The sequence below is a fragment of the Camelus ferus genome, chromosome 21, assembly GCF_009834535.1.
Source record: "Camelus ferus isolate YT-003-E chromosome 21, BCGSAC_Cfer_1.0, whole genome shotgun sequence".
In the NCBI taxonomy this organism is placed as follows: Eukaryota; Metazoa; Chordata; class Mammalia; order Artiodactyla; family Camelidae; genus Camelus; species Camelus ferus.
Genome location: NC_045716.1, coordinates 8,774,748 through 8,787,821, shown reverse-complemented (window position 1 = coordinate 8,787,821; position 13,074 = coordinate 8,774,748). Strand labels below are relative to the sequence as shown.

The following is a 13,074-nucleotide window of genomic DNA, read 5'->3' as shown; positions in this document are numbered from 1 at the left end:
TCCTTTTATATACAGTTATTTAAAACCAAAAAGGGCACAGAAATAACATATCTTTATAAAGTTATAATGAAAAAATTTCCAAATAATACTTGACCAATTATAATAGCTATTTCTACCTATAATATTATATGAATGTATAGTTTGGCTTACAGTAAGGTTATAAATTTCTTTTAATAGTAAATAAGCAAAATTAGGGTTTCTATGACATCCTTAAATTAGACAGTGTTATTAGGTAAAACATATTTTTTGTCTTGTAAAGAAGTGAAAAATAATTTGAATTCTAATAGTGTCTGTTTTATGAAATCAGGGTAAAATGTTGTTTAAAAAATGGAAGTCCTTTACATCCTATTTAGTGCTTCCTCTCTCCCAAGTTTAAAAATGTTTGTTACTTCATATGCTATGTGTGGAATGCAGTGTGGTAAAAGCAAGCATTAGTACAGTGAACAAATGTAAAAGCCACTTAACCATTTTCATTTTTAAAAATACTTGTCATTGTTGCTCAGTTAGGCTTCATGTAGTAGATGTTTTGAAATTGCTGTGGTTTTCATTTTTCATAAAATTTTTGGAACTGTGGTTTAACATAGCTTTTATTACTGTGTGGACTGTTTTCTTTCTTTCTTTTAGTTTTTGTAGCATATTCTGATGAAGATTATATGAACAGTATTCAAAACTTTAGTCTCCTGAGTATCTTTTCACAGTTTATTATGAGATGTTTTTCTTTTTTTCTTTTCTTTTGGTAGCTTAATTGTTAATGATTATCAAAGAATTCATTTGTCATTTTGAGCCAGAGGATTATCCAGAGTTACATAAGAGTGAGTAAAGGAGTATAGAAAGTGGTTGTCATCATTCTAGTGATAGTTAATAAGTTATTTTGCTAGAATTTTTCCTCTTTGAGAGTTGATAAAAAGGTAGCTTTCCTTCCCCCCACAAAAGTTAGCTTTCCCCTACGTATATATATATGGCAAGATAAACAAGAACCCTGAAATTTATATAAATTTCAAGAATAATACATTAGAGTGGATTTTTATTATTAAATGTTATTTTCAGACTTTTAAAACTGCTGATGTTAAATGACTGAATGATAAGTACCATAAGATAAGAATTTCTTAGTAATTAAACATTAAAGATACTATGTGATGCCATTTCATGTGAATTAAAAAGATTAAATTAGATTCACTTATAATGTTCAGCTCCACTAAATGTGAGACTGATTTAAATGAATATCAAATAAGAAGATGGTTTCTAACTTTAGTGGTATAATTTAAATTCTTCAGTAGATATTGTGTTATTTTGTTTACTATTATTTTTATGTCTTCTTGAGTCATTTTTGGTAATTTATATCTTTCAAGGAATCTTCAGCTTAATCAAAGATATTTAATTTATTGCTTGAAACACTGCCTTTTTCTTTTTAATGTCTTTAGGATCTATGGAATCTGCTTTTACTTCTGATATTGGTAACTTACATATTCTCTCTCTTTTTTTTTTTTTTATCAGCCTAGCTATAAAAATTTATTAATTTTATTGACTTTATTTTCCCCCAAAGAAACCGATTTTGGGTTCATTGATTTCCCCTATTGTTTTTCTGTTTTATCTTCTGTTGATTCCTTTTGTTTCCTTTTTATTTTCTGCTTTGCATTTAACTTGGTTTTCTTTCTAAAGTTTTTTCATGTGAAGATTAGATCACTGATTTTTTTCCCCCTTTTTTCCCTAACACCTTTTCATTTTTAAGGTTATAGCTTTTCCTCTAACCACTGCTTTAACTACACCCATAAAACTTGGTATTTTGTGTGCTCATTCAATTTGAAATATTTTCCAGTTTCCCGTGTTATTTCTTCTGTGGCATAAGGATTGTTTAGAAGTATATGGTTTGATTTCTAAACCTTTCTGATACTGATTTTTAATTTTGACCAGAGGCTATACTCTGTGTGATCTGAATCCTTTTAAGTTGTTGAGACTTACTTTATGACCCAGTCTATTTTGGTGAATGTTCCGAGAGTACATGTAAGGAATGTGTATTCTACAGTTGTTGAGTGGAGTATTGTACTTCCTTTTTAAATTAAATTAACTTTTTAAATTTTTGGTAGGGGGAGGTAATGAGGTTCATTTATTTATTTATTTTTGGGGGAGATAGTGGGGATTGAACCCAGGAACCTTGTGCATGCTAGGCATGCACTCTACCACTTGAGCTATATCCTCCCCCTGAGTGGAGCATTCTATAAATGTCAGCTATGTTAAGTTCTGTGATAAGTTTTTCCTGTGCTTGCTACTCAGTTTTCTGTGTATTCACTGAGATCTCTCCATTCTTGTTGACTATTACTGTAAACAGTAGTAATGATGGCAACTGTTATTTAAATAGTGTACTACATGGTATATATCCTCAGTACAACTCTTTTGAAGTGTAGGTACCATTATTATTCTCATTTCTCAGATAAGCAGTTAGTCACAGGAAGATTGTTATTAGGTGATAAAGCAGGAATTAAACCTAAGCAGTTTGACCCTAAAAATTGTCCTTGTGAAATGCTTATGCTAGCCACAACACTAAAATTAATATTTTTTTTTCCCCGAAAACTTCTCCATGTGAGTTCTGGTCATTTTTGTTGTATTTCACTTCAACTTGTCTTTCTTTGCTTGCATCATCTTTGTCGACATCACTAATTACAGTAGGTTTACAGTGTGTGAAGAATGTATAAAGAAAATCTAAGATTTGTAACGTTGAAGCATTGGCAGTGCACGGTTACTCCTCTGAGAAAGCAGGTTCTGAACTGTTTCGTGATCTGTGATGCTACTCTGGGGAGATTAGCTTTATGCTTTATATAGAGTTGTTTGAAAACTGCTTGCAAAAAGATCCCTTCTCCAAAAGCCTTTCTAATACTAATGACGGCCTGATATTTTACTATTAGGTGCTGATTTAAAGCTTTTCTACCTGTTGAAATACAAATATCACCAGGACGTAGTCTTTAATAACTTTTACCAGTCACATTGTCCTCATTATTAATGAGTTTGATAAGACTGCTTCCTTAGGCTAGGTTGTATTAGGGGTCAAGATTAGGAAATCAAGAGGGCATTCCTGCTTGACATGAAGTGTTACTAAATTGAGGAGGTAGGGCCAAAGGCCTGTATCACAGGAAGTGAAATTAGTTTGCTGAGATGGCCAGTTTTCATTTTAGAAATGGTTTTCACTGCATAGTTTGGTTTGTGACACAGTTATTGAGTGCCTATGACTCGATAGGCACTAAGCTAGATATTGGGAATATATAAATGAGTAATGTATGTTCTCTGTCTTTAAGTGGGGAAGAACGTAGTGGTAAAAAGATTATACTAGGTGATACATGCAACGGTATATGCAAAGTGTGGAAGTGGTGCTGACTACATTGGATTGAAGTCAGATTTATGGGTTGTATTCCATCTTACCACTTCCTACATGTTTAACCTTAGGATAATCTTCATCTCTGAAATGGGAAATTTTTATTACACCATGTCATAGAATTGTTAAAAGAAAACTCTGTTTACTTTACTACTATCACACCACTTGACTTCTGACTCCAGATGGGTGGGTGTTTTTGTGTTTTTCCTATACCAGTTAATTCTCTAACTCAACACCAGTTGGATGTCCTACAATTCAGTTAAGACACTGACTACCTGGAGTTAGCACAGACCCCACAGGTCAAGGGCTCAGTCCCACAAGACTGTCTCCCTTGTCCTTACTTCAGACACCAATTGCAAGTCCAGGTTGTTGCCTGTGTTTCTGACCAACCAGCTATAAATCGGCGGTTCCTACAGCCTCCTCCTCAGGTTTGATAATTTGCTAGAATTGCTCATAGAACTCAGGAAAACAGTTTACTTACTAGATTACTAGTTTATTATAAAAGGATAGAACTCAGGCACAGCCAGGTAGAAGAGATGCATAGGGCCAGGTATGGGGGATGGGGTGTGACCTTCCATGCCCTTTTCAGGCTTGCCACCCTCTCAGCAACTCCCTGTTCACCAGCCCAGAATTTCTCAGAACACCTTAAGTTAGGGTTTTTTTTTGTTTTTTGTTTTGTTTTTTTATAAATACTTCATTCTGTAGGCACGATTGAGTAAATCTTTGGCTATTAGTAATTAACTGAAGTACCAGCCCCTTTCCTGTCCCTGGAGGTTGAGGGGTGGGACTGAAAGTTACAACCCTCTAATCATGTGATTGATTCCCCTGGCGTCCAGCTTCCTCCCTGTCCCTCAGTGTCCTTAGGGACTTTCCATCAGTCACCTCGTTAACATTAAACTCTGGTGTGGTTGAAAGAAGCTTGTTAGGAATAACATAAGATGCTCCTTTTACCCTTGTTGCTCTGGAATTATTTCACAGGTGAGATGAACACCAAATAGAACAAAAGATGTTTCTTTCACCTATATTGCTATGGCTGTTTCAGGAGCCAGGATGAAGACCAAAATATGTATTTCTTATTATATTACAGTATTACAGTTGTCATGATGAATAAATAGGAATTCATGTAAGATCTTTTAGGACAGTGCTTGTTACCCGGTTAGCGCTCAATAAATGTTAGCTATTTTTGCTAGTAATAATGTTACTTAATACTTACTAGTTTGTCTAGTCTGTATTCTTTTTCTGGGCAGAATCCTTCGTATTTTAAGCCTAAAAGAAATGAATGAATGAATCAATAAGTGAATAACTAACTCTGGTATAAAGGTCAGGATTTTGAAGTGTGGTAAGGCGGAGAAGGGCATTTCAGTCAGAGACAACAGTTGAGTCAGTTGATAAAAGCTCTGTTGCAACATGATATGTGCGAGATCTGTAGGAAATTAGATATTGCTGAAGCATTGGTGGGCATGGTGGTTAATTATTCTAAATAGGTAGATCATTACCATGCTTAGTACGTTATCCTTAGGTTGGGAGAATTTTAAGCTGTGAATGATACCATATTTATAATTGAGAAAGGTCACTCTGACAGCGGTGAAAAGGATATTGATACTGGAGGCAATAAATACGAAGTAAGAAGGCTATTGTGGCCAAGATAAGAAATGATCATGGCCTGAAGAAAGGGAATGGCAGTGGGGACAGTAGAGATGATGAATTTGAGAGGCATTAGGGAAGTAAAAATCAAGATTTGGTGTTTGATTTGATGCGAGGTTGAGGTAAAACAAGGAGCCTAAGGTTACTTCCAGGTAACTGGGTGGTTGTTGACCTTCTTGACTGAGAGACTTTCAGGGAGAATTGTTTCGAGGCTTACGAGGAAAGCTAGCGTAGTTTCAGATATGCTGAATTTCACATTTCTGTGGACTTCCAGGTTTAGTAAGTAGGTGGATATTTGTATCCTAAACTTGGGAAATAAAGATTTTGAAAGTGGTTGATGCTTGAGAATTGTGAATTGGAGTAGGTGAAATTATCCTGAGGCCAAGTGTTGAATGAGGAGACATTTATAAGATTGGCAGAGGAAGAAGATTGAGCCAAGTGATTGTCAAGGGATAAGCACAGATCTAGGGGTAAAATCCCAAGAAAATGAGTCCAGGAAAGGCAAGGGAGGAAATTGTTTCCAGCAGGAGAGAATGCCTGCCGCAGTAGGTACCGCAGGGAGGTTAGCTAGGGATCTGAGTGGTAAATACGAATCAAAGATCTTGGACTGTAAAACTTGGACAGTTTCAAAGGAGAAGTGGGGCAGAAGTCAGGCTGCAGTTGATTGAGAGTTGAGTGGGAGACAGAATGTTATAATTCACCCCTTATAACTGGGAACAAAAGAGATGCTGAATACAAATCCAAGTCTTAGGATACACTTTATTTTGTTTTATATATAAAATTAGAATATTGAGAAAATTTAACCTCTCTCTGCTTTTTCCCAAGTTTGAAAGTTAAACACTTCTGCTAGTGGTTCTGCTGAATCAATACCCCATCAAAATATGAAGTCAAGTGCTGAAAAGCTTTTGTTGCCAACCTTTAGAGGAACGGCATAACAAATATTTTAAAAAGTGAACTGATTTCTTTCTGCAGAAATGGTGTAGTTAAGAAATTATGTACAAACTGGCAACTAGTAGATAAAGTTCTGGAGATCTAATGGCCAGCATACTGATTATAGTCAACAGTTCAGTGGACCCTCTGTCTGTGGGTTGTACAAGGGTGGATTCAGGTCTGTGGATCAGTCCATGGATCCCTTCCTGGTTGGTTGAGTTCATGGATGCAGAACCTGCAGATACTCAGGGCCAGTTGGACTAACATCATTTTATATAAGAGACATGAGCATCTGTAGATTTTGGTATCAATGGACGGGTCGTGGGTCCAGTCTTTCCATGGATACCAAGGGATGACTTTACTGTATTACAAATTTTTAAGTTGCTAAGAGACTAGATTATAATTGTTCTCACAGCAAAAAAGAAATGATGATATGTCACAGTAGAGGTGTTAGCTAATGCTGCAGTGGTAATCATATTTCAATAAATAAATGTGTCAAATCAATACATTGTATACTTTACATAGTGTTATTATGTCAATTATATATCAATAAGAAAAGAAGTTATGCCTCACTTGATATTTCCTTAAATTTTTTTTTTTTTAATTTATAGGAGGACTTCTATAATAGCTGAAAACAAAATTAGAATTTTGGAAAGTTTTGTTCCTTCAGATTTTATGTTCTTATCATGTTATTTCAAAGTGATTTTTTAAATGACAGTTTTAAAGTACCCCCAAATAGAATTCATATTGGAGATACTCATAACTTTAAACTATAGTGACATTAGTTGTTGCTCCACTAATAAATTACTTAAAAAATAATTTGATGAAATATTATTTCTTCATTTTCTTATTACTGAAAATAAATGCTATGCATTCCGTCATCCATAAGATATTTATTGGCAGGATTCTTTGATGGGAAAGTTACTAGAATATAACCTTTATAGTAGTGTTTTTGTTTTGCTTTGTTTTATAATTTTTAAAATCATAGAATAATTTTGGATTCTGCTGGTTGTATTTAGCCTAAAGAACTATAAGATAGTGGGAATACTTAGGGGCTACCATTTACTCTCAAATTTGGCTTTTATTGTTCTATAAAGTGTGTCTCACTATGACACTGTATCAAAGGAAATAAAATTGAATACACTATTGAACTGAAAATTGAAGCACTATTTCATTCTGGGTGCTGAAATAAGAATAGGTGGTTTATTATGGAACTGTCAAAAACTTGAGGAATTATTAGTTGAATGAAAAGGATGTATTCTGAAAAATTAGTTTTTAAATATTTGAAATTAAGCCAGAAAATACAGGGTTCTTACTTACCTATACTCTTTGGCAATGCATTTTAGAAGTAATACGATAGTTGTTAAGCAAAGCAAGAAGGCAGGCAAAGTGACTTGGGATCCTTTCATTAAGTATTAGCATTCTTCTCCCTTATCGTTCTTTTGTGGAGTTTAAGAAAACATTATTACCGCGTAGCCTGTAAGTGAGGAATAATCCTCTTATCTAAAGATTTATATTCTTTTAATGTGTTGAAAATTTAGTAAGTAAAAACAAAAGGCTTCTCACCTGGAGAGTAATGTGACAAGGAGAGCCACATGAGTATGATGGGGAAGTAGCAATGTAATTGACATTTAATAACAAGATTTTGCTCATTCATAGTTAGATGTAATTTCTTTAGGTCCAGATAATATTCTTGCACTTAAGACTATGGTATTAACTCTTAAAATACTACCTGTTCAAAATTTTGAAATGAAATGACTTTCTATGAACAGAGGTAACAGCCCCCCCCCCCCAATAATAGTATGCAACATTCTTAACTGTGTTGTTCTTTATAAAAAGGTTTTTGACTTTGTGCTGGTGCCAAAATGTAGTAAAAATTGGTAACAGCAAAGTTATATTAGGTATGAAAGAGTGGAAGCAAATGGAGATCGCTTGGAAAATGCAACGCTTACTTCAGTGAACTCAGTGATCTTTTATTTCATAATTAGGCTTCTATGAATAGGATAGAGTTCAAGAAAAATAGGAGCAGATTTAGCTGATTAGATGAAGTTATTGTAAAACAGTTCAGTTATCAAGGGGTCAACTGAGTCAGCAGGAGGAAAACATGTAGGGGGTGGTTTTTGAATTCTTGCTTATTTGGGGGATGTGTGATAAGCTACAAAAAACAATTTGAGGCAATTATATAAAAAATGTTATGAAGAAAGAAGTGCTTATATAATATTCATTTTAAAGATAATCTTAAGAAATGTTATTTACATTAGATAAGTTTAGAAAATCCAGAACATTTGGAGGCCAGCACAGAGTATTTTAATGCAGACTGACATTTCCTGAGACACAAAGTATATGTTGTAGAATTGGTAAGGTTTAAATAATTTAAATAATTTCTCTTAGCATATATGATTATCATGATGAACAAATTTTCTGGAAAAAAATGTGTCACTGCTTATTATGGAGATTTTTAAACTCTAATAATAATAACAAATTAAGTTGTATTTAGTTATTGGAGCATCTGGCCTAAAAAGACATAGTGAAATTTACATTTGATTGAAAAGGAATTGCCTGTTCCAATACAGCTGTGTAGTGTGTATCATATATTTTGGACTTAGTACATGAAATGTTTTGAATTTGTATATGAAATAAATGTCAGGTGAAGCTTGTTCTCAGTAGGTAATAAAAAAATAAACCTATTAGAAGCCCATTTATCTGTGTAAGCCTTGGTTTCCTTATTATAAACTAAGAATGTGGGTTAATAGTATTGCTGAATTTTTTTAATCTCTAAAATTCTATGACATTTGAGTTAGTGAATTGTATAAGAGATTTTTAGCACAAATAAATCCGTGACTATTGTAGTCAAGTTAATTCAAAGTTAATTTATAGCATCTGTGGTAGTGGCACAACAAGGATAAGATATTTAAAATATAACCCTTAGCCCCAAAGGAACTTTGTGTCACCTCCTATTAGTAAGGAAATATGTTAAAATTACTATTTTATAAAGAAGGCTATGATAAATACTAGATGAAAATAATACACAGAATGCTGTGGGATTTAGACAAAGGAGGGACCATAGCAGAGTGACACAAAGTGATGGTTGAAAGAAGTCACTCTGAGGATATATGTGAGTCCTTTTTCTGATCACAGAAGAGATGTAATATTGTATGGGTGGAAAAATGTTCCCTTTTTCCAGTCTAGGTTCTTTGGCTGGTCTAATCATTAAATAAGTATGACATTACTAGCAGAAAAATTTACTTATGTACATATGGGAGCCCCATAAAGGTATAGAGACTCAAAAGACAACTGGTAATTGAAGCTTATATACCATTCTAAGCCAAAGAAAGGGAGGAGTCTAGGGATACAAAGGACAGGAAGGCAGGGAGAGGAGATGTTTGGGAAACAGAGGTTGCCTTGTTATGTAGATAACTTTCTTAGATAAAAAGGTATCTGGTAAAAGCTCTCTTCCTGGTACAGGCTTCCTTTCCTATGTAAATTTAGGCAGTTGAGGGAGAGGTAAAATAGCTTTCCTGAATCTGCTGGGTTTTGATTGCTTTTAGCTCAAAATAGTAATCCTTATGCTTGTTACCAAACTCAGATTTGGCTGCTCACTGCTTGAAAACCAATACTCGTTGGTTGGAAAGGAAGGGCTGCTTTATTCAGGAGACCTGGGGAGAAGGCAGACTCATGTCCAAGAACCAACTCTGAAGATTCTGCTCAACCGTGGAAGTTTTTTAAAGTGAGAAAGGGGAAGTTAATTGCAGTTAATCATTTTGGGATGTGATCAGAGTTGAGTTTATCTTCCACTGCAAGCAGACTTTCTTCTGATTGGTTGGTGGTGAGGTAACAGGGCAATGTTACAGGAATATGGTGCTCTGCCTGAAATTACCATCCGCAGCATGGTGGGGGCTTTAGTTGTGCAGAAGAACTCAAAGATACTGTTATGTATATTCCTTGAGGAGGAACCAAGACTCTGCCCATTGCTGCACTATTGTTTCTTGGCTGCTCCTCCTTTGTTTCTGCATTCCCTCCCTGCCTTGATAAGCAACTGTTTGAATCTGCCCTTTTGAACTCAGGGAAGGTCTAGGAGGCTGAATGAAGCTTATTTCCTATAAACAAGAAATGGAGGAGACGGAAAGGATTTGTACCTGGGAGGGCCCCACAAGGTTCTGCTTGGTTTCATGCTAATGTGGCATATTTTGGGGTGACAAATTCTGCTCCCCCGAAATATATTTTAGCATATAAGATAATGTCTGTAGACTATAAAGTAAGCCAAAATATTAACGATTTGATTCTGATAGTAGGTGAGAGGCTAATTGCCTATTCTGTCATTTGGTAGCTGTATCTGTGAGCTTCAGCTTCTTTATGTGTAAAATGGAGGTAAAAGTAATGCGTACTGTGTTTAGAGTTGTTTGCTCATTTATGTATTAGTTAAGTCATTTAATAAACACTTATTAACTGCCTACTCCGTGACAGATTACTGTTACAGACGTTGAGGGATATAATGGTAAGCACTGCAGATCAAGTCTGCTTCATGGAGCTTCCATTCTAGTGGAAGGTCGATACATGGAGGGGGCGGGCAGGCGGGCAGGCAGGCAGGCAAACAAAAGGCAAGACAGTGGATAGCAGCAGAGTGCTATGATGATTGAGTGGGTATGGGGTTGTCAAAGAAGGCCTCTCTAAGAAAGAGACATTTAAATGTCTGAGGTCGGAGTGATAAGAGGGAACCTACCAAGATCCAGAGAGTGACCTTTCAAGTGATGAGCTTGGGTTGTTGCCAGGATTGAATGCTTGCTCTGTGTAGTATTATTAACATTATACTTATTTGCCCAGAAAGAGTTCTAGAATAGCACTGGAATAGGATGTGGAAGTCATCTTTGTGTCTTAATTATTCTGCATATTGTAGCACAGTTTAAAGTATCTCATGCCTCAAAGTGTTGTATCATGTAACAGCACAAAACAGTAACCAGAAGTAACACTTATATAGCACTTACTGTGTGCTGAGCACTGTTCTAAGTACTTTACCTGTTTTTTGAGTCTGCCAGGAATAAAATTTGGATTCAGAAAAGAGAAAGAATCTCATGAAACAGGCAAGGAGGGTGTTGTGGTGGGAGAAATTTTCCTCTACTCTGTTAGGTTCTCCTGGCTGGTCTAAGAATTAAATTGACATGAGATAGATTAACAGGAGAAAAGTCAAACAAAAGTTTAATAACATGCACACATGGGAAAGACACAGGAAAGTGGAGCAACTTGTCACCGTATTCGGAGCCCTCACCTTAAATACCATCTTCCGTTAGAGACAAAAGAGAATGTTAGGGTTAGGGTTAGGATTAGCGTTTTGCAACTTGAAAGAGAAAAAAGGTAACTCATATGGAGATAGAAAAGCAAAGGTTTGGTAAAGGGAAGTTTGCTGGGCCATGCCGAGACAGTGGGATACAGAGTGGTTTCTGCTCTCTAGGCCCTGCTGAGTTTCCCCCACCACACCTAGCCCATATTCTTTGCAGATATCTCTCCTGATAGCTGGAACAGGCCCTCTATCTAAGTTCTTTTAGGCAGTTAGGGGGAAGGTAAAAACTTTTTCCTGAGTCTTTTACAACAACTTTTTCCAGAATTTATTAAAAAATTCTGTATTTGAAACTCAGTTGCTAGGTATAATATTTAGGTCTACATAAGATGATAGTAGTAAAGAAAATTATGCTTGTAGAGGAAAATGAAATATTTTACTATTATTGAAAACCTTCTACAATAGCAGGGTTGAGTAGCAGTGACTGAAACCATATGGCTTGTAAATCTTAAGATGTTTCCTATCTAGTTCTTTGTAGGAAAAGTTTGTCAGCTGCTGATAAAGAATTGTATTGCTTGGGAATATGGTCTGTTTTCTTTCTTTTCAATCTATGTGCCTTTTCTTTCCTTTTCTTGCTTTATTGCACTAAATAGGATTTTCATGCAGTTTTGCCTGAGAGTGGTGACAATGTACTTCCTTGCTTTGTTCTCTCAGGAGGAAGGCATTTAGTTTTTTACTGTTAAGTATGATATTAATTGTTGGTTTGTTGTAGATATCCTTTATCCAGTTAAGAAAACTCCCTTGTATTCCTAGTTTACTGAAAGTTTTTAACATGAAAGAGTGAATGCTGCATTTTCTTAAAATTCTTTCTGGTATTACTTGATATGATCCTGTAGTCTTTCTTCTTTAGTCTATGAATATGGTGGGTTACATTGATTTTTCCAGTATTGAACCATATTTTGCATTCCCTGGATAATCCCCGCTGGTCATAATATTTTATTTTTTATGTGTATTGCTGGACTTGATTTGCGATTATTTTAGGGTTTTTGTCTTTGTGAGGGATATTGATTTGTGGCTTTGTTTTCTTGTAATGTCTTCTTTACTTTGATATTGGAGGAATGGAGGCCTTCTGCAGTGAGTTGGGAATTAGTCTTTTTCTTATATTTTCTTGAAGATACTTTTTTTTTTTTTTTTTTAGCATTGGTGTCATTTTCTTCTTTAAATGTTTAGTAGAATTTGTCGTTGAAACCGTGTGGGCCTGGAGTTTTCACTTTCAGAAAGATTTTAACTACAGATTCAATTTGTTTAGTAGAGATAGCATTTTTCAGGTTATCTATTTCTTCTTGGGTAAGTGTGGGTATTTTGTGGCTTTCAAGGTATTGGTTCATTTTATCTAAGGTGCACAGTTAATGTGCATAGTGCTGTTTGCAGTGTTATCCTTTTGATGTCATGGGTTCTGTAGTGATAGCCACTTTTTTGTTCCTGGTGTTGGTAATTTGTATCTTTCCTTTTTGCTTTATGAATTTAGCTAGAGATTTATCAATTTATTTTTCTTTCTAAAGAACTACCTTTTGGTTTTATTGATTTTTAATTTTTGGGGCTCCCAATTTTATTGATTTGTGCTGTTACTGTTATTTTCTCACTTCTGCATGCTTTAGATTATTTTGTACTTCTTTTCCTAGTTTCTTAAGGTGGAAACTTAGGTTATTGATTTTGGGATGCCTCTTTTGAAATATATATAAGCATTTATATATATATAGTGTGTGTGTATGTGTGTATATATATATAGTATCTCCCTATGCACACTTTTTAGATGTTTTCCACTAATACTGATTTGTTGTATTTTTATTTTTGTTCAGTTCAA

At 35.0% G+C, this 13,074-nt stretch overlaps 1 protein-coding gene across 2 annotated transcripts in view; it reads left to right on the top strand.

Moving 5' to 3' along the window:
* Positions 1-13,074, top strand: part of RABGAP1L (RAB GTPase activating protein 1 like) — a 563,059-nt gene that overhangs the window by 99,766 nt on the left and 450,219 nt on the right. The gene's annotated exons all lie outside the window — the stretch shown is intronic.